The sequence below is a fragment of the Quercus robur genome, chromosome 1 (genome assembly GCF_932294415.1).
Source record: "Quercus robur chromosome 1, dhQueRobu3.1, whole genome shotgun sequence".
NCBI classification, from domain to species: domain Eukaryota; kingdom Viridiplantae; phylum Streptophyta; class Magnoliopsida; order Fagales; family Fagaceae; genus Quercus; species Quercus robur.
In genome coordinates this window covers 24,652,170-24,675,397 of record NC_065534.1, presented here as the reverse complement: position 1 = coordinate 24,675,397, position 23,228 = coordinate 24,652,170, and the positions used below count along the sequence as shown (strand labels likewise).

Below are 23,228 nucleotides of genomic sequence, written 5' to 3'. Positions count from 1 at the left end.
AGTCCAAAATGTGTAAAAAATGAAAGTTGGGTGAAATCGCTGAAAGTGCCAATTGGTAGTAACCAATCAACAGTCAACAAATGACGCAGTAACCCATCAACAATCATATTGGTCCACTTTGGTTCTATTTGGTCATTCTGTCCACTTTGGTCCTATCTGGTCAACTTTAGTCCAATTCTGTCCACTTTGGTTCTATTTGATCCATTAGGTCTTATTTGATCTTATTCAATCCACTTCGGTTCTATTTTGTCCGTATTAGTCCAATTCGGTCCATTTTGTCCACTTTGGTCAAATTTGGTCATATTCTATCCACTTTGATTCTATTCGGTCCAATTCAGTCTATTTGGTCCACTTTGGTCCTATTTGATCCATTCTGTCCACATTTGTTTTTTTTGGTCTATTTCCACCCTATTCGGTCCATTAGGTTCTATTCATTTGACTTTGGTCTCCTTTTGTCCTATTCTATCCACTTCAGTCCATTTGATCCACTTTGGTCCAATGGCGGAGCTAGGATTTGAGTTGGGGGGGGGGGGATTTATATATGATACACGTACTTACACACACTATGTGAATATATAATATTTGAGACCAATTTGAAAAATTAAAAGTAATTCATTTAAATACTAAGTGATATTTAATGTAATTATACCAATAAAAAAACTCTACCAAAAAAAAAATGTTTATTCATAATATTGTATTTATCTATTGAGATATTTCTCACATGAATGATCTATTTTTAATTTTTTTTAGAGCCAAAACTCAAGTTATGAATGAAACTATTAGTAGTTAGATAAATACTGAGTGTAATATATATGAATTTCTATTATTTTAGTTAATGTAGTCCGATAAAAAGGTTCAAATTATATGGTACGGACAAACTAAAAAATTCAATGCAAGGCATGTTAGTGGAAGACTTAAGGTTCCTCAATAGTTCGTTTAGAAGATGTGCTTTGTTTCAAGACCAAAGAAATAGAGTGGCATTTAATAAACCCAAAAACAAAAAATAGGCAGGGGAATTTAATAAGTATTAGCTATAATAACTAGGGGAATTTTTTGGGTGGGCCAAGGGAGGCAACTGCCCCCCTAGCTCCGCTTCTGCTTTGGTCTATTTCGGTCCATTTTTGTGCACTTACATAATGGGAAAATACAAGTTTAGGTTAAGAGCACCTATTCTAAATCCAACTTAAAAAAAATATCGATCTCAAATTCATATTATGTGAAATATTAAGCATAGTATTTATTATTGCTACACTCCTATTAGGCTACATTAACGTAGCATTTTGTTTCACTTCAATCCAACTAAATTTAAGTGAAGTCTTTCTAAATATGAAGGCTATGAATATACAAATGTACTTTAGGTCAATTACTCTTTTTTTTTTAATATCATTACTTTTAAATAAATTGCATGAGGTTAATTATATCTTCAAGCAATATATATATATATATATATATATAAAGAGAGAGAGAGAGAGAGAGAGAGAGAGAGAGAGAGTTGGGTTCGAGTTCACCCAGTATAACTTTAAACAATGTTACACTAAATATTTTTTAATTGAATGCGAATTTTAACAACTCCACTGTGGGATAACATGAGAGAGAGAGTTGGGTTCAAGTTACACCCAGTATAATTTTAAACAATGTTACACTACTTAATATTTTTTAATTGAATGCGAATTTTAACAACTCCACTGTGGGATAACATTATCTTTGTGCATTCTCCATACTTGCAAAATTTCAAGATGATTAAATATCAATAGTCATGTCATCAATCAATCGTTTAAATTCAAGTTTTTGTAGTTTAAAATAATGACTAAAATATGAGTCTATTGGTCGAATAGTAAATAACAACTGATTAGCAAGAATATTGGTATTGTGGGGACCGTGGCCCAAAATAACAGGACCCGTCCGAGGACAGCAGCCCATCCGAGGAGTTAACGTGGCTTAAGCAACCCATGTTGAACATCACTGGAAACAAAGAAAACAGGTCCGGGAGGAATTTCTCCTCGGACACTGAAAATCCGGAGCGAAAGGACATCCCAGGCACTAAAGCCCATCCCCTAAATACGTGAAAAGGAAGGAAATACAAAATATCTAAGCAAAAGCTGCCACCGTCACATTGAATGCACTACAGCTACTTTCCTGGCCGCATTAATGTGTAGAAGACCCCTGAACAGTACTACCTTGGCTTTCGCAACTCACAAAGAATTGAAAGAGGTGTCTGATGGGACAGATGCTCAAGTGGAGGTTTGGATGATTGACAAGTGTAAAGCCCAGATGACAGGAAAATGCCTATATAATGTGTAAAAGCCCCCATAAGAGGGGGACGGAAGAAGGAGGAGAGAGAACTGTAGCATGCAAAGGAACCCCACTGCATTGATTCGTATATACAAACTAAGTGTTTAGCTCTATCAAATCGTGTGGTTTTTCAATATAATGGCTTTTGTTCTTGTTCATGTGTTATTTTATTCCATGCAATACCCCGTTTAACTTACTAAACCTAGTTCTTTGATCCATACTCTACAAAAAATTCATTGTGTTGGGTTCTTTGGACCAAGACTCACAAAATAGGGGTTTGGTCTCCAAAACTGTGTCCCTACAGGTATGTATGTTAAGAACATATAGAACATATAATCCAACGGTTAAATTTTTTAAATATGAATTCAATAACTAGTTATTGGGTGGTGTAACATTGTTTAGAGTTATACCAGGTATAACTTGAAACTAACTCATATATATATATATATATTTATATATAACTTGGGCATAGAAAAATATATTTGTGCTTATACCATCAAATTTACTTGATTGCCTTGCTTATAGTAGCCAAAACATATTTCTTCACAGGTATTTGTATATGCTTCATAGTCTTAACATATTTTGTCTCATTTATTTATGCTTCATAACTTAAATCATGCTTAAATAATTCATACATGAGAAGACTATTTTTCTTATTAATTTCTTATTTCCATCACAGCATCACTCATTGTATTATCTTTTACCTAGTAAAAAATGCAATGGTAGAGGCAACAGACAATCCATTGGCGTGAGAACAGAAAGACTACCAAAGAACCTTGGTCTAACCATTAACCCATCAACAGTCAACACACGACGCATGTCACGGCCACAAAAAGACCCAAATAGATTGTCAATAGAAAAAAGAATTCCTTAGGGGTGGATCTGGATCAGAGAGTGTGCTTTGTAGCTCCCACATGCTGGGACAATATTACAATCATTTTCAATCACGCGATCATATTATTCTACGTAAAATCTTCTTATCACAAAAACATCCATAAATCACAGTCATCCAATAACATAATCTAATAATGACACTCATGCATGGTGGATCACTCCCAAAATACTTGAATAAGAAAGAGCCAAAACCTCTTGCCTGACTCTTGATAAGACACGAACTATAATGGACTAGAAAAGAAGAATACACATCAAAATCTACGAGTGTTTATGTCCAATTTTTATATAGTTGTTGCCAAGTCTTGTGCATCAGCCAGTCATCAGTTAACTTTCATAAATTGACTACGATGACAAAAATGTCAAAATGCGGAGTTTGCTTAAACCGGACTGTATAGCTCAAATATGAGTTCACCAATCCAAAAATGGGTAAATTTCATAAACTTGCTATGAGGTTTGTGATAATATCAATTAGGTCCAAAACATTTTAAAAACTATTAATTTGGTCCTCAAAAGACAATTTTGTCCCTAAACATACCAAATGCCGTTAGTGATTCTCTCTCTCTCTCTCTCTCTCTCTCTCTCTCTCTCTCTCTCTCTCTCTCTCTCTCTCTCTCTCTCTCTCTCTCTCTCAACGAACCCTAGTCACTCCTAGAAAAACCTCCATGAATACCTTTTACAAATAATCCCAAAATACCAAAAAAATCAGCACAGTAGCAACTCGAATATACCCAACCCTTTCTGAATCCATAAAAAAACAGTAGCAAAATCTCATTGAAGCTCCCTTGAAAACACTATGAAAAAAAGCACAAAAAATACCTTTCAAAACCAATAGAAACCCAAAAAACCAGCAAAAATCCAAGCCAAACAACACAAATAAATCCCTTTGTAAATTCCCAATGAAATCTCCTAAAAAGACCAACAAGAACCCAAAAAACTAGCAAAAATCTCAGCCAAAGAAGATTAACACAACCCCAACTGTTAACCTTATAAGAGAAAAAACACACCATATCACAAGATCGACTTCATCATCTCCTGAAGAAACACTACCCAAATCCGAAATCCAAAGGCCATGCCACGATCCATGACGTTGCTGCAAAGAGGATGAGAGAGTCCGTTGAAGGCGAGATCTAGATTGAAGTACCACCATCACCACCATGTGGGTTCCGATTTGAGAGAGAGAGAGAGAGAGAGACGAAAGTCCATTGATGGCGCTGATGGTGTCAAACTTGCGGTGGGAATCGGGAAGACCTTTGCATGGTGGTGTTGCTGATGCCAGTGACCAAGCTCATGGGTTTCGTCATGGATAAGGTTTGGTTAGAGAGTAAGAGAGAGTTCTGAGAGAGAGAACTTAGAGAAGAGAGTTTTTTTTTTTTTTTAAGAAACAAAGAAGAGAGAGAGAGAGAGAGAGAGAGAGAGAGAGAGAGAAGTAGTGGGGATTGGTTTGTTAAGGACAAAGTTGTCTTTTGAGGACCAAGTTGGTGGGTTTTAAAATGTTTTGAACCTAGTTGTTATTATCACAAACCTTAGGTTGGGTTTGTGAAATTTACTCAAGAATTGATCAAATACCTGTTTGCCTACAAAAATTCCGGTTGGTGCACTCTTAGTGATGGAGTATTTAATTGACACCCTGTTCTCAAAATTTAGGAGCTTTAACTGTTTTTGGTTTTATTGCTTGTTGCTTTGTTTGGTTAAATAATATTGCTTATCCTAGTGAATTTTACGAGCCCATTGGATCAGAAACTTCTCAAGCACAAGCATTTACTTTTCTGGTTAGAGACCAACACCTTGGGGCTAACGTGGGGTCCGCCCAAAGACCTACCAGTTTAGGTAAATATCTAATGCGTTCTTTGATTGGAGAAGTCATTTTTGGGGGAGAAATTATGCGTTTTTGGAATTTGCGTGCTCCTTGGTTAGATATATATGACACCCAAAATTTAAAATAAATAACCCTTATGGTTTTTATTTTTTATTTTAAAGTTATGGAAGGTAATTTGACTCTTGAATGTCTTTATTGAAAATACAAAAAATGTGCTAACTAGTTAAGTTACAAAATTCTTAGTTAGGGGTCCAAACACGAACTTAATCAACACGAAAGTGAAAAAAATGAATAGATTTATTTTGAATCTATCAGTCATGAAACGGTTCACCTAGAGGAACTTGAAAAGAAGAAGAAGAAAAAATATCATTTCCAACTTAGGGTGCGTTTGGATACCGTTTATTTTACTGAAAATTGAAAATTGAAAACAATAAAAAAAATAATTTCCGAATTACTATTCACACCAAAAATACTGTTCATTTACCTATTTGCACTGTTCATGTTCCATGAATAGTGCAATAGGTGCTGGTTAAAAAAAGAAGAAAACGCAGACGTGATCAGCTAGAAACGCCAGTCCAAACGCTACCTTAATATTATTTCTGCAACAACTTTTGCCGTAGACCCTTCTCTATGAGTTAGAAAAAAATTTGGTGCGATAAAAGCATATAGATGCTTAGAATAAGATTCATAGAATTGCCAATAACTTTATGAAAAAAAGAAAAAAGAGAGTTTCGAAAAAAGAGAGTTTCGAAAAAAAAAAAAAAAAAAAGAGTAGGACTAGTTCGAAGAGTAGCGCCAATTACGTTGGTCAAACTTCCAACTGCCATCACTATAGTTTATATTATCTTGGTCAACAGACAACAGCGTTAGTGCTCGAATTCATCTAAAGTCAAAACTGAAAAATTCAACCTTCGCAACGTGGAGTCAGGTCAGCCACACAGCAAGGTTGTCTCATGTGCAATTATCGGATGTCCCCGAAGGGACATCTCATGTGCAATTATGAACGCATATGAACCTGATCTATATATCTATATTCTATATTTTCATATAATAAAAAATAAAAATCTATATTCAATATATATCTAAAACTTGAAACGAAATATTTATCATTGCTATCCTCTAATTGAGTCATATCAATGTTCACGTTGTTATCATTTTTTTTTTCCTAATTTTCTTATAATTTTTTTTTTAAAATATTTATACTTAGTTCAACTTTTTTCACTCCCTTATCTTTTTATCTCCCAAATCCTGCTACAGTCTATTTTAATATCACTATTCATCTTTTCCTTAATTTTCTTTTATTTTTTCTTTTCTTATTTACATCTTCTTACTATAAATTTATCATTCTTTGTTCCATTCTTTGCATAGTTTTTTCTCACAAAAAAATTATCTATCTCTCTCTCTCAATTATTTGGTGGATTTTTTTTTTTTTTGGGTTCTATTTGATTGTTAAATGCTATTCTATTGCATTATAAAGAATTAAAGATAGTATATAAGAATATAATATCATTCTATTACATAACATGATTTGGATAATTTGGTATTTATTATTTTATTTTTATTTTTTACTTTTTTTTTCTTCTCATCTAATTTATTCAACATTTAAATTTAGCTACATTATTCATATCAATGTCCACGTTGAGTCACATCAATGTCCACATTGTTATAATTTTTTCTTTCCAATTTTCCTATATATATATATTTTTAATATTATTTATATTTTGTCCAACTTTCCTCACTCCCTTACCTTTTCATCTCCCTAGTCTCACTACCGTTTACTTTAATATCACTATTTATCTTTTCCTTCATCTTTTTTTATTTACATCTTCTTACTATAAATTTATCATTCTCTCTCCCATTCTTTGGATAGTTTTTTCTCACAAAAAAATTCTCTCTCTCTCTCTCTCTCAATTATTTGGTGGATTTTTTTTGGCATCTCTACTTTAGGTAACAAAATTTGTGTGTTCTACTTTAGGTTGATGTGATTTAGTTTTGTGTTTTAAGTTTTGTTTTTTGTTTTTAGTTCTATTTGATTGTTAAATGCTATTTTATTGTATTATAAAGAATTAAAGATAGTATATAAGAATATAATATTATTCTATTACATAGCATGATTTGGATAATTTGGTATTTATTGTTTTATTTTTATTTTTTTACTTTTTTTTATTCTCATCTTAATTTATTCAACATTTAAATTTAGCTACATTCTCCATATCATTAAATTATTCATATTTTTAGTATTTTACTTAAATTCAAATAAATAAAATTATCTTCATAAAATTGTGTTCATTTTTTTAACGTTTACACTTTCTCCGACCTTTCTCATTCCCTTTACCTTTTTATCTCCCCACTATCCTCTATCTTAATATCACTCTTCATCTTTCCATTTATCTTCCTATATTTTGTTTCTTCTTATTATCATCATTTTAGTATAAATTTTTCATTCTCTCTTCCATTTTATGCATAATTTTCACTTACAAAAAAATTATTTCTCTCTCTTTCTGTTTCAAATTTTTGGTATATTACATAGCATGCTTTGGATGATTTGGTACTTATTTATTGTTATATATATATATATATATATATATTTTTTTTTACTTTTTTTCTTCTCATATTATTTTATTCGACATTTAAATTCAATAACATCCTCCATATCATTAAATTATTTATATTTTTTCTCATTTTTTTTATTTTAAAAAATTAAACACATAATATTTTAATTAAATTAAATAAATAAAATTGTCCCCATTAAGTGGAGTAATGCTAGGAAAACACTCATTCTCACACCCAATGCATCAAAGAAAAAATGGAATACAAAATAAATGCCAATTTAGAAACACTAATTTTTTAAAAATTAATGATGATATCAGACCAAATATATCATAAAAAAACTAATAATGCATATTTAATGCAATAGAATTATCATCAAATTTTGGAAAATGATAGGTTGCCAATGGAGAGAGAGAGAGAGAGAGAGAGAGAGAGAGAGAGAGAGAGAGAGAGAGAGAGAGAGAGAGAGAGAGAGAGAGTAGATAAAAATTAATGATGATATCAAATCAAATGTCAATTAGTAACCATTAATTGGAAAACAAAGAGGCTATATATATGTATGTATTTATGTATATTTCATACACTATTACTTTTGAAATTCTAATGAATGATGCTTAAAGTCTCTAGTATGCAAATCATCAATATGTAAATATATGAGATCATGAAAAAAAATGATAAAACTAATTAGTCATTATCATTAGGGAGTAGTAATTTAGGGTATGTTTGGTAATTGTTTTTCCCTTTATTTTCTATTTTCAAAAACAATTTTCTATTTTTGAGACTAAAAAACTTGTTTGGCAACCCAAAATAGACAAATAACAAAATCTGTTCTCAAAATTCAGTTTGTGAAAGAAATTGAAAACATGCAAAATGTTATTGTTTCAGGCATCTAAAAAAGTTGAAAATATGTATAGAGTTTACTTTAATGATACACCTAAAGATTCACTTAATAAATAAATAAATATATATATATATATATATATAAAATGTTTTTATTAACTTAAAAAAAATGAAAAGTAAAACAATAATATTAATAAAAAAAATTTATTGAGATTTCTTAAAAAAAAATTATTAAGGCCCTACTGGCTACTGGCGTGTCTGCGAGACTGCGACTGGTTTAGCTGAGAACAAGAACTGCATAGACTTAAATCAGCAGGTAAGGAGCGGTAAAGAGCTTTCAGCCTTTCACACCACAAACAAACTCATCTCTTTTAGTTTCCTACAGCTTTTTTGCCCAATTTGTTTTCATTGCAAAAACGAAAGACATGGCTGCTGCGAGCCTAGTGGGAGGAGCATTTCTGTCTGCAACCCTCAAAGTGTTGTTTGCCAAGATGGCGTCACAGGAGGTCGTTGACTTCATCCGGGGAAGAAAAGTCCCCGATACACTGCTGAAGAAGTTGAAGACAACGTGTCTTGCCCTTCATGCAGTGCTCAATGATGCAGAGGAAAAGGAATTCACAAACCTACAGATCAAAGAGTGGCTTGATGAACTTAAAGATGCTGTCTACGACGCAGAGGACCTTTTGGATGAGATAGCTGCTGAAGCTTTGCAGTGCCAGTTGGAAGCTAAGAGCAAGGTAAGGAATTGCATCACTTGTACATTTACTTGTTCTGAACAAAAACTAAAATCAAAGATAGAAGAAGTCCTTGTCAGGCTAGATGATTTAGCAAAGCAAATGGATCTTATAGGTCTGAGAGAAGGTGTTGGACTTGGAGGGAATCCTTTACCAAGAATAAGATTGCCCACCACTTCTCTGGTAAAAGAAACTAGAATTATTGGTAGGGATGATGTTAAAGAGCCCATAGTCAACTTGCTGCTCTCAAATGATGCAAAAGGCAATGAACACCTCTGTGTGATTCCCATAGCGGGCATGGGTGGGATTGGCAAGACCACCCTTGCTCAGCTTATTTACAACGACCAAAGAATCACCGAACATTTTAGCATTAGATTTTGGGTTTGCGTTTCAGAAGAATTTGATGTGGTTAGGATCACAAAATCAATTCTTGAGGCTGTCACTTCACAGAAATGTGACACTACAGACTTCAATATGATCCAAACTAGATTGAAGAAGGGTTTGATGGGAAAGAAATTTTTACTAGTTCTTGATGATGTATGGAATGAAAATTATGGCGACTGGGAGCTCTTGAAGAATCCCTTTAAATACGGAACATTGGGAAGTAAAATTATTGTGACAACACGCAATGAAAGTGTCGCATCAGTTACGCGCCCTATTCAAATTTTTCACCTTGATAAATTATCAGAAGAAGATTGTTGGTGTTTATTCGCAAATCATGCCTTTGAAAATGGAAACTATAATGCATATCCAGAATTAGAAAAAATGGGTAGAAAAATAATTAAGAAGTGCGATGGCCTACCATTAGCAGCAAAAGCACTTGGTGCTCTGTTGCACTGTAAACTAGATGAAGATGAATGGTATAAAATTTTGAACAGCAAAATTTGGAGTTTGCCTAATGATGGGGTGATATTCTTCCAGCTATAAGATTAAGTTACAATTACCTACCCTCTCATTTGAAGCGATGCTTTGCATATTGTTCAATATTCCCAAAGGATTATGAATTAAAAAAGGAAGAAGTTGTTCAATTGTGGATGGCAGAGGGCTTCTTGCAACAAGTGGACGAGAATAAAGAAATGGAAGAGATTGGCAATGAGTACTTCCTTGATCTAGTATCGAGATCACTTTTGCAACGATCAAATGGCAACAAATTTCATTTTGTAATGCATGCCCTTGTTCATGATCTTGCTAAATTTGTATCTGGGAGATTTAATTCTAGATTGGAAGGGGACTACAAAAATAATATTATAAATAAGACTCGGCATTTTTCATACTTAAGATCACAATATGACACAAGGAAGAAGTTTGAAGCTCTTTATAAAGCTAAGCATTTACGCACCTTCCTTCCATTACAATTACACAAAGCGAATGTGGACTTATACTTAACAAAGAAGGTACCACAAGATCTATTGCTAACGCTAAGATATCTACGTGTACTTTCTCTTTCTCATTACACTAATATGATAGAGTTGCCTGAGAGAATTGGAGATTTACAACATCTACGCTACCTAGATGTCTCTTGTACTAAAATTGAGAGGTTGCCTTACTCTATATGTAGGTTGTGTAATTTACAAACATTGAATCTATCAGAATGCAAATTCCTTGTTATGTTGCCATCAGATATGCAAAAGCTCATCAACTTGCGGCATCTGAATATTACTGGAACTAGCATACAAAAGATGCCAATACATATGGGTAGATTACAATGTCTTCGGACTTTGACCAAATTTATTGTTGAGAAGGATATGGGATTCCAAATTGGAGAGTTGGGGGAACTTTCAAATCTATGGGGAGCGATTGTGATATCAAAGCTACAAAATGTGATAAACCCGACAAATGCTTTGAGTGCAAAGTTGAAGGCCAAGAGGCACCTTGATGAGCTAACATTGGAATGGGATGCTGATTACAATATTTCTCTAAGTGAAAGAGACATACTCAACAATCTCCAGCCTCATACAAACTTAAAAAAGCTTGTTATTAACAACTACAAGGGAACAAGCTTTCCAAATTGGATAGGAGATCATTCATTTTCAAATATCACAGTTGTTCATTTAAACTATTGTAGAAATTGTCCCAGTTTGCCATCACTTGGGAAACTCCCCTCTCTTCAAGACCTCTCCATTGTTGGATTTGATGAAGTTGTTAAAGTAGGTCCTGAATTTTATGGTAGCAGTTCTTCTAATATAACACCATTTCGATCACTGGAAATATTGAAATTTGAGAGAATGTTGAAGTGGGAGGAATGGCTTCCTTGTGAAGGAGGAGTTTTCCCGCGTCTTCAAGAGTTTTATCTTTGGTATTGTCCGAAACTAAGCGGAAGCTTACCCAAGCACCTACCTTCTTTAACCAAATTTCATGTTCATGAATGTTCACAGCTTCAGACTTCTCTCCCAACAGCTCCTGCTATGCGTGAATTGACATTAAAGAATTGCAATGATGTGTTTTTGAAAGAATTGCCACCTACATTACAGACACTCAGAATGGGTTGATTCAATAACTTGGAGTCTCTGTCAGAGGGAGTGATAGACTGCAACCTTTGTCCTGAAATGTTAATAATCTTTGACTGTCCTGTGCTTAAGTCTCTTGCTCATGTTGTTCTATCCAGTCCCACTACACCAAAAGTGCTTGGTATCTATAAATGTAGGGAATTACAGTTCCCATTGTACCAGTGCTACTCTTCCCTTAAGAGATTGTTTATAAATGATAGCTGTAGTTCTCTCATTTCAATTCCTTTAGACATCTTCCCGAAGCTTGATTATCTCCAAATAAAAAGTTGTTGCAACATGGAGTCCCTTTTAGTTTCGGAGGGACATCAACCAATTGATCTGGTGTGGTTGGAAATTGAAGATTGCCTTAATCTTGTAGCTTTTCCTAGTGGAGGATTGTTGGCCCCCAATCTCACACGGTTAAAAGTCGATAATTGCCCGCGTCTCAATTCACTCCCCCAAAACATGCATACACTTCTACCATCTCTTGAACTTTTGGAAATTATAAATTGTCCGCAAATTGAGTCTTTTCCAGAAGGAGGTCTGCCATCCAATCTAATTAATATTAGCATCGGTGACTGCAAAAAACTTATCTCCACTAGAATGGAATGGGGTTTGCAAAGACTGCAGTGTCTTAAAACATTACTATTTGGAAATGTTAATCTTGATTGCTGGGATGTGGAGTCCTTTCCAGAGGAGGATTTACTACCCACAAGTCTTAGAATTCTTGCCATTGTTGGATTTCGAAAATTGAGATCATTAGACAACAAGGGGCTTCAACACCTTACCTCTCTTCAACAGTTGTTCATCGTAGGCTGCCCTGAGCTCAAGCACATGCCAGAAGATGGGCTGCCTTGCTCCATTTCTTATCTAGAGATTGAAGATTGCCCTTCATTGACGAAACTATTCCAAAGGAAGAAGGGAAAAGAGTGGCGCAACATTGCTCACATCCCAACCATAAAAATCGATGGCCAAGTCATTATATGAGCCATAAGTCTAGACGACATCCAACCCCATTTGACAATCAGGTATTTGTTCGTTCTACTTGCATTTCTTTTTAGTTTTTTATTAAAAAAAAAATCTATTTATTTTGAAAATGATATTAATACCGATAAAGGGGAAAAATAGGATTTCTTAGATGCCAACTGTGATGCGATGTTTGTGGAAATAATATGAAACAGGTCTACTATTCACACGGGATCATCTACAATCCATGTATTGTTAGTGTAATGAATTTTTTTCTTGCCTATTCAAATGTTCTTTAATCACAAACAATAAAATTCTTGGTCTGCAATTATCTTTCCCTTTTATCCCCCCCCCCCCCCCCTTTTGCAGATTAATTTTTAATGAGCTGTCGCATGAAAGCACATTTACATTTTGTCTTGACATTCAAATGGAATTTGGTTTCAACATGAGATTGAACATTCGGATTTGGTGCCTACTCCCTTTCTTTTCTACGGATATCTGAGTCCTTTGTTTAATCAATCCTATGAAATAATGCAGTGAGAAACAATATTAGAAAGTTTGTTACTTTCAAATGTCTTCAAGTTAATCTGAAGCATCAGCCTCTAATTTTCATACAGAAGCATGGAAGTGAAAATTTTGTGGCTAAAGCAAAAGTTCCAATGGAATTATGGAAACTATGTGAGCTTGCAAGTCATGGAACAAACAAAATCCATGCTGAATGGATCATGCAAATTTAAGGGGGCAAGCTCATCCTTCCAACCTTAGCTTTAGTGTGCCATTATTTTCAAAATTGAGAAGCATTTTTAACCACATCCTTTGTTGCCAAAAATAAAATTCTTTAGTTTTGGCAACCATTTCTCGCATCTTTTGTGCTTAGCAATAATGCCAAGTTATATTCCATTGAATCTGAATCCCCTTGTTGATTTTCTTAACATTTAAAAACAGAAATCTATCATTTAGAGTACATTCATCTCAAGAAAAAGTTCAAGCATTTGAGAAAACGAAAAAAGAAGAAGGATTTCTTGTAAGATTGTTAGTTCATTGTCTTATTACAGCAAGTGCACAAAATGATTAATTGAGTCCTTTCCTCACGTTCTAGCAGGAACAGGTCAACGTTTGATGGTAGGCAATAAACTCTTAAGAATGTCAAGTGCCACACAAGTCTTGCCACTCTTTGCGTTGGGTGATTTCCAAATTTGAGATCATTGAACAAGACCTTACCTCTCTTAGATTTGTGGATCAATGACTGTCCTGAGCTCAAACTCATGCCATAAGAGCAGTTACCAAAAGAATTGCAAAGGAAGAAGGGAAAATAGTGGCGCAAGATTATTCACATCTGCTACATAAAAATGGATGACCAAGTCAGGTATTTATTCTAGTTGACCAGCTAAGTTTCAATCTTGATTTTACTTATTTTTCTTAAAAGTATCTAACATTCTCAAAAAAGATTTTATTAAAAAAAGGGTAATGAAATCAGTTAGATGACTTCACCAAAAATAAATAAAAGAGATGAGCGTTTAACACCCATGTCACTAAGGATCTATATCCTTCTCTTCCGATTAGCCTACCTTGCAGTAAACAAGACAGACTCAAAAAGCGAAAAGACAATTTATATCGAAACATTTTTATCTACTACAAAAAGTTTTGAATATTTTTCAAATGGTTTACTTCTAAGTTCTAATGATTTATCATGCTGACATTTTCTTAACTAGTTCTTTGTTCCACTGACTTCTGGGTTCATTAGGATCCTACTTGGATATGCTACCTATCAAAACAAGAAAAGGATCCTAATTGGATATGCCATGCTGTTGAATGATTCTGCCTTTGTCTCCCATGCTCATTGAAAGAATATGGTCACGTTCTAATTTTATTACAGAAGGGCGGAGCTGCGAATTTAGTTGCCAAAATTTCAAGAATAAAGCAATTCCAATGAAAACTATGGGGGCTTCCAAGTCATGCTAAGACCACCTCTCTTATATGTCCCAATTTAAATCAATTTCACATAGGGGAGATATTACCGTACAGGTTAGGATACTTTATATCTTCATTATTTACTAAACATAACAGAGATATTACCATATAGGTTAATATACTTTATATGTCTTATATACCCCAATTTAAATCTATTTTACATCATCAGATACAACAAACTAACTACCTCTGGGTGGAGATGGGTTTGCTAAAACTACCTCTCTTTTAAATTCAGGAACTGGTGGAGGACATGAAGATGTGTAGCACTCTTTAAAAGAAAGGTTGCTGGTTCTGGTTATTACTTCTCTCCCCAACTCTAGACATCTCAACAAGGCTCAGCCCATCAGAACTAAGATATCCCAGTTGAAAAGTGGTATCTAAATCATTAAGATAATGTCAGTTTTTAAATGCCAGGTGACTAGTGCCTAAATTCATCTCTTCCCCCATTTCTTTTTATCATTTATATACAAATTTGTTTTGTTTTAAAACAATATAAAGACGGATATATGTCAGAAAACTTTCTTCTATTGCTGAAAAAACCGTTGTCTATAGCCCAAAAAAAAAAACCCGTTGTCTAGAGTGAATTCATTGCATACAAACATTGAAAGCATTTTAGTGAGCGAAAGGAATTTTTTTTTCTTATATATTTTTTTATGGTTGGGTGAGGGTTGGAGTTAGGGGGTGTTGGGTGCTCACTTTTTTATACTTTAAACGTATTGGTCATACTCTTGCTTTTATCTTTATTAAGTGATTCATCTATATGACAATCTTGGTAAGTGAAATACAGGAGACACTGTTCAGACCATCAAAAACACTTTTCATGGATGAAATATCTACTGGCTTGGGAAGTTCGTCAACCTTTCAAATGGTGAATTCAATCAAGCAATATGTTTACATTTTGATGCAACAGTTATCTCTCTATGGCAGCTCACACCTTAGACTTGTCATTTTTTTCTCCTTTTTATTTTCCTCTCTAATGACCACATTGTATACCAGGTGCCCCATGAACTAGTTCTTGAGTTTTTTGGAATCCATGGGTTTCAGATGTCCTGACTGGACGGCATGACAGACTTCTGACAAGAGGCAAGTGTAAATTGCAGCTCTGATATATGCTAAAAGAACATCTAAAAGATGGGCCTTACATGTGGTCCATGAGTATTGTTTGTATTCAACTGATTTATCATAGATGACATTCAGGGAAGATCAGGATCAGTACTAGACACCAAGATAAGACTTACATTTTGTCATAGTTCAGGATTTTGCCAAGGCATTCCATTCATTCCATGTTGGAAGGAGACTAAAAGTCAAAGATGAACTTGCTTTGAAAACTACACAAGTATGGTGTTAGCACAAAGGAGCTCTTGAATGCTCGTTTCTTACAAAGAGGAACTCAGGTTTTTACTTCTTCAAGCTGGTGAGAGTGGAGGTAGACCTTATTTTTACTGTTTTTTTTTTTTTTTTTTTTTTTCTTCCTAAAACTTGATTTTGATTAATACCTTTTCTCTGCTTTAAGATTTCAATAGTGGCACTGATTACAACAACCAAAGGAGGAGTTTAGAATTTAGATGGGTGCTTTGTTCTTTACTGTGGTGGTGGTAGTTATGTTTACTGGATTGTCACAAATGTCCATGACCACTGCATAGGTTCCTGTTTTCTCCAAGCAAAGGGACTTGCTCTGTCATCCTTCATGGGTATATGCTCTTCCTTTACGGATACTCAAGATCACTTTCACATTTGTAGAAGTTGGTGCTTGGGTCATCCTCGCCTATTATGTTAATGGATTTGATCCAATGTTAGAAGGTAACATGTTAACTGTCCTGAATTTGTCTTGCTTTATGAGATTTGCTTGGAACCTGTTTTTCTCTTCTTTAAAATATATGCAAATGTGGACCCTGCAGGTTGTTTGAGAAGTACATTCTTCTAATACTTGAAAGCCAAATGGCTTCTCATTTTTTCCATAATTGCAGCAGCAAGCATGGTTGTTGTTAAAAGGTTTGGGTCATTGACAAATCTCTTGCTTTCGCATCGGTGGCTTCATCCCATCAAGAGGTATGTTATACTGAATTGATAATTTTACATAATCTTTTCACAATATTACACTATACATCAAGAATGCTTCTTTCTTCTCTATATCTCTGCATGACTAGACCAACATCCCCCCCCAATGGTTTAGTATAAATTTTACCTAGTGTGAGTTTGGATAGCACTGATGCATTTGGCGTTTGACCTTTTTTTGGGGTCCCACGGCACTGTTCATGGGACCACCAAACTCAGCAAAATGCACACACCTATGCATTTTTTGGTCTCACAGCACTATTCACACCTTTAAAAATTATTTTGCTACAATGTTCTTAGCAATTAATTTTTAGTTTTTAGCAAATAAGCGGTATCTAAACAGGCTTTTAATCCAATAAATTTTCAGTTTTCAGCAAATAAACGGTATCTAAACAGGCTCTTAATCTCTACGTTTTACCTAATTTGGCTACTCTTTCATAATAAAGATTCTCCCTTAACTCAACCATCCCACATGTTTATTGTTATTGCTTGTTGGATAGGGGTTGGGGCGTTCATTGGATTCGTCTTACTTTCAACATCAATTTCACTCTAGCTCTCACTAATCTCAACTTTGGGAATTGCATAACGGTTTCTATTCATTGGTTTGATGATAACACAGAAATAGAAGCCTGAATTTGTGTTAAGATAGTGGCGTGACATCATATTTTAGTTACATTTCCCAAAATACAATTTCTTATTTATTTTTAAATATACATATTTTAGTAAAGAATAATTATTCTTCATTTAAAAAAATTAATAATCAAACAAATGAATGGTTATTCCTAAGGAATATCTATTACATATAAAGTCTATTAGAGTGTACCAAATGTACCTAAGAGTGGAAAGAATTCCTAATCTGAAACTGAAAGTGCAGAAGCTTCTATCAAAGCTAATATGGTAATAGGAAAAGTGGGATGGTCTTCCAATTGCTTTATGAAATTACCTATTCATTCGACATGACGCTGTTAACTTATTATGTCATAAACATTGGAATAGATAAAGCTTCTTGTTTCAATTTTTCAATTTATTAGAGTCCGAAAATCTAAGACCTGATTGTTTGATCTAAACTTTCAGGTAATGAAGAATCTGGTTTACTAGAGGACAAGTTAGTGCTTCTGAAGGGTATAAGTAGTGCTTTGAAGCCCAGTGTTCTCACAACTCTGATGGGTATTAAGCACTAGCAGCACTGGTAAAGCAATCTGGATGTGCATGCTCGTGGATGTTGAATGTGCAGTTTTTCTTTAGTAGTCTTGGGCACATGTCTTGAACTTCAAATACATATAACAAAACACTACTTTTGTTCACGATTTGCCAACTTAGCACTATGAACCATATATATAACTGATTTCAACAACTGGAAGATGCATATAATGATGACACATGTCATTTTTTTTAAGACATAGGACAATGAAACATGTCAAACTCCTATAATCCATTTTAATAGCATCATAATTATTGGGTATTAGGCATCTGACAAAGTATTGCTATAAAATTGATTGTAGTTTAAGACTACAACCTTTCTCATTATCTTTTTTTTCAATATCTTTTTATTGAAAGTAAATTTTGACAAATCTACCATTGGATTATATTTTCTTTTTATATCCTCTATGTTTGTAAAATTTCTAGAAAATTAAAATCAATAACTATGTCATCAATAAATTGTTTTTTTTTTTTTTTGAGAATGATCAATAAATTGTTTAAATTGCAAGTTTTTGTAATTTAAAATTATGCATAAAATATAATCTTATAGATTATAAAGCAAATAATATTCAATTGGTACAAAATTTGATATGTGTATTAAGAGCATAAAGAACATGCAATCTTGCAGTTAAATTTTTGAAATATGTAGTAATATTAAGCTACAACCAATTTTATAGTTAAATTTTGTCCATAAATACCTAAAAACCTTGATATGTTTATTTTTAATTTTAAGGGAGTATAATTGAAATAGTATTTTCTATATTTTGTACTTTCAAATGTCAATATATGTTATTTAAAATTTTGTTTTAAACTGTAAATTTTTTTTTTGTAAGGAAACATATAATGTATTTTGTTGTAAGGTTTTATATACAGTGAAATATGTATGGAAATGCAAATTGTTTTATTTTAAAATGTGGGAATGTAAAACCAATTTATTACCATTTATACTTTGATAATCACTAAACTGATGTATGAGAATCATTTGTTATAATATGTTTATGTATGGGAATCAACTTCTATAGAAATGTATCTCCCCAAAACGTAGACTAAATATCTCTTTCCTCCGCACAATTTACATTAAGTGAAAACTAAATAAAAATAACCATATTGTAGATCATACAATATTCAAGATGCAAAAAATGTAAGCCTACAATTTCCTCATGGCCAAAAATGATTTGGTGGCTAATTTTCTCTTTTCTCACGATTGTGATGAGATATTGTTTTATACATTATATAGACATTAAAAATAAAATAAAATAAAATCTTATTCTTAAAAAGTTAAAAAAATAATAGTAAAAAAAATCATGCTTTGACCCCCAAAGAAAAATCATGACTTCGTCCTTTGTAAACTTCAATCACTAGTTTATACATATCTTGTTCATCAATGTTATCGTTTGAATTCTTCTAACAATAATTATACGGAGAACAATTTTTAAGATAATTGAGGTGGCAAATTGTGATTGAAGTAAAAAAATAAAAAAATAAAAAAATTCTTTCACTTTCCACATTATTTTACTTATTTAAAAAAAAGCCAAAATTTTTTTTTCTAAGAGTGCCAAACTAAATATAACAAAATTCTTAAGCAAATATCATGATTCAAAACTAATATTTTATTTCATAAATTAATTTTTAACCCAACAAACTTGTGTCTCACTTTCTTTTCATTGTGCTAAATTCATTTCTAATTGAATATGAACTTTATCTTTCTAACACTATATTTTTCTAGATTAATACGATACCATATTGATGGTCGTAATCTAGGATTATAAGGAAGAAAAATCAATTGCCCTAGAAAGAAGATATAGAGTCCAGCTTCTGAATTTTGATTATTTTTTCTCTTAAAATATGCATCAATTATGGATGCTTTTTCCATAAATTACCGATTATTAAATCCAAAAAGAGTCCATGGAAGTCAGCTGATACAAAGTTAATTATTGTTTTGACAATTTACACCTTTTTAGAATTTTTAATTAAGGTTTTAATGTATGGCCAGGATTTTAATCAACGGTGGGGCCAGAGTTTGTTTTTCTTAGGGTTTTCTTTAGCATTACAAAAGAAATGTAATTCTCATAAATAACCTTCAACAACAATGACCAAGCCTTAGTCCAAACACTTTGGGGTCAAACATGGATCCTCGTCAAACTAGTAAGGGTCGGCCACGTGTTTTTTTCCACCGTTCTATTCAACTTTTTTTTTTAATAAGTAAGAAAGATGTATATATAAAAAGCTACCTTATGCAAATAGCACAAAGCAATCCAAAAAATTACAAGGTAAAAAAAAGTGCAAAGAAGAAATTAAGTACAAACAGGGAGAAAACTAAGAAACAACGGGAGGCAATCACTAGATGTGAGACCCCAAGCTCAAGACCAGTCAAATAAAGAACTACTAAAAGAAGCAAGCAATCAGTCTCCTGATCTATTCATGTCCTCCAATGTCCGCCATTCTATTCCATCCAAAATCATACTCTCTGTTACTTCCCTAATTAACATGTTCCTTTTTACTACTTCTATGAACGTTTTTTTGGTCTTCCTTTATCTATTTTCATTCCACTAACTTGGGGGTAATTTGCCTTTTAGCATTATTTTTAGCAACTATTTTTTTAGATGGCATGTTTTGGAAATATATTAACAAACTAGCATCTCGAGTGTTAGAAGGTCGAGATCAATGATGAAAATCAAGTCCTTAAGACTCGAGTTCCAATCTGATGTGGAAGAAAAAAAGCCATGTGGAAATCGAGTCCGTAAGACTTGAGTTCCATAGAGAGGAGAAGAAGAACAAATAAGGAGAAGAAACTCAGCAAAAGAAAACCAACAAAACAAAGAAGAAAAAACCCAATATAACAAAGAAGAAGAAACCCAAAACATCACAAACCCACATGAAATTTTTTTCAAAAAAAAAAAAAAAAAAAAAAAAAAACCTTAACGATGAAGTTGTGGACTGATTCGGTCTAGGATTGGCTAGCCTTTGCCCGAACCGATCGAAAATCAAACAACAAGGGCCTCAATGAAATGGGTCCCAAAAGGAAGAAGCCCAATAGAAGAAGAACAGAACGAAGAGACCCAGTTGAATGCTATTTCTCAACGAAGGAACTCAAGTCTTAGAGACTCGGGTTCTACGTGGATTTTTTCTTCCACGTCAGATTGCCAACACCTTACAACTCAAGTTTCACGTCGAACTCGAGTTTCAGAGGCTCGAGATGATAGTTGTTAAATAGTTTTGCAAACTTGACAATTAACTAAATATTTCAAAATTAGTGCTAAATGAAGGAAAAAAAAATCCACTAACTTGACTTAATTCACTTATGCTTACTAGTGCATTAATTGCTATTCTTTAAACATGATCAAATTATTTCAAGAAATCTTTTCATCAATAGTAGTTACCTTGATCTTTAAAAGAATTTCCTCATTTCTATAGGAAATGGTAAAATTCAGCTTGTTCCAAAAGATTAAACTAATTGGAAATGGTAAATTCAATCATTTAACTTTTATTCTAATACTACCCCTTACATGTGGGCTCAAACTCCCCTTCATATGCAGGGCCTAACACGTAGAATTTATAACTTCCTAAATTGGAGGTAAAGCGGAGACAAGTTTTCAACTCAAGATCACTTGCTCCAATACCATGATAAACTACCACTTGACCCAAGAGCTTAATCTGATGGGAAGGGGGAATTTAATCATTTATCCATTATTCAATCACATTTAAGAATATGGCAGATTATTGGGAACTGACAGCTTAGAACTACATTTGACTTCCTAGAATCTCTCTATCATTCTGTTTCTTTCTCATTCGTCTTCTACTTGCACTTTAATGTACTATTGTTATTTCTCTACTATAATTGATTGATCTAAAAAGTAGATCATATCAAATCTGCAAAGTGCAAACAGCCCTAGAAGTCTATTAAATCTTACTCCCGACCGATACATTTCACTATCAAAACCTAATTGGCCCTACCCCTTTCTACATCAACCCTAATCCCAATTCCCCAAAATAGAGTTAGAAGGTGCAGGATTCGGGTGCTGTCTTGCTTCAATTAGCATAACACTAAAATTGACAAAATACTAATACATAGCACTCACTATACACATGATAAACAATTATTTCTTTAAAAAAGAAATTATATAGGCATAATCCTTCCTTTCTAGAATTTAACATAATTTCTCAATCCTTTTTTTTTTTTATAGGTAACATAATTTCCCAATCCTTATAGCATATCAATAAATCAAATTATAGTTGATTGGAGTTGCATATGCAAGAGGGAGGGGTGAGAGCCCAGATCATTTCCTACTCCACTATTCTTTTGCAAGGGGGATGTGTGAGTTCATCCTTGGGATGTTGAGATTTTGGTGGGTGATGCCCAAGACTATGCTTTTGTTGATTCAAGGTTGGAGAAGGAGCCAAACTCCTTCCAACACAGAGCTAGGGATTTAGTACATCCATGTTTGATGTGGACTTTGCAAAGGGAAAGTACTCAAAGGATTTTTAGGGAGCAGCAATTTTCAACTATGAGAATTAAGTTGACATTGGTAAGCTCATTGTTTTCTTGGCTTTTAGTTGATACGGAGTTTTGTAGATTTCATATCCTCTTTACCTTTTTGAGAGATCTTTGGTTTTTAGGTGGAAGAAACCCAGCATACACATCAAACCAAAAATCTAACGTATTGGTGACTTACATTTTTAAATAAAATTTACCATTACCTACCCAAAAAGAGAAAATTAGACAGTTTGAAAAGCCATTAGATTATGTGATATCTTTTAAATTAGACTAATACTTTTACGCATGTCATAGATCTTAAAGTACCTGAATCTTTTAGAGAGAGAGAGAGATGAAAAGCAGATGCAAACCATATGTTCCTTTATGAGTTTGTCTCGTTCACTCCCAGATATCTCAGCAAGACGCAAAATTGAACTCTGAGGCACAATTGCTGCCTTTTCCCACCCAGATTCCTTACTGCAATGCAATGCCATACAGATAGCAAAGATTGGCACAAAGTGATTTTTGACCAGAACTGCCAACAGTTGACAAGCAACCTGGTATCAAACAACCATTAGATTCAATGACAAATTTACAAGGAAATATATTTTTAAGAAGACTGATAAAAGAACCAGACACCAGAACAATCAACAAGCAATATTAGTTTCATCTTCAGAGGGGAAATATACATAATACATCAGTTATAACTTATATATTTAACAATGACATTCTAGAAACTAGAGTATTCAACAAAAAAACTTGATATCAAGCAAAAATTAGAGGTTCCCATCCCCTTGATATAAAAATGAGATAGATATTAGAATATGCTAATTCCTTGGCAACCCAGCTTAGTTTAGAGCTATCCCCATGCAGGACCAGAGCTGGAAGAAGCCAATGGCAACAATACTATACGAAATAACTAGGATCGACATCAGAAACAAATAGTTGAC

At 33.5% G+C, this 23,228-nt stretch overlaps 1 long non-coding RNA gene and 1 pseudogene across 2 annotated transcripts in view; one reads left to right on the top strand and one right to left on the bottom strand.

The window, feature by feature from the left end:
• Positions 1–8,668: 8,668 nt before the first annotated feature.
• LOC126726779 (putative disease resistance RPP13-like protein 1) lies at positions 8,669–17,908 on the top strand (annotated as a pseudogene).
• The window catches only part of LOC126726794 (uncharacterized), a 113,494-nt gene continuing 103,841 nt past the window's right edge, over positions 13,576–23,228 (bottom strand). Inside the window, exons 5-6 of one of the 2 annotated variants that reach the window (XR_007656070.1) lie at positions 22,606–22,835; positions 13,576–13,914 (exon numbers count right to left, since the gene is read on the bottom strand). This is a non-coding gene — a long non-coding RNA (uncharacterized LOC126726794). The remainder of the gene's footprint in view (positions 13,915–22,605; positions 22,836–23,228) is intronic. The other variant, XR_007656068.1, reaches the window with a different exon arrangement.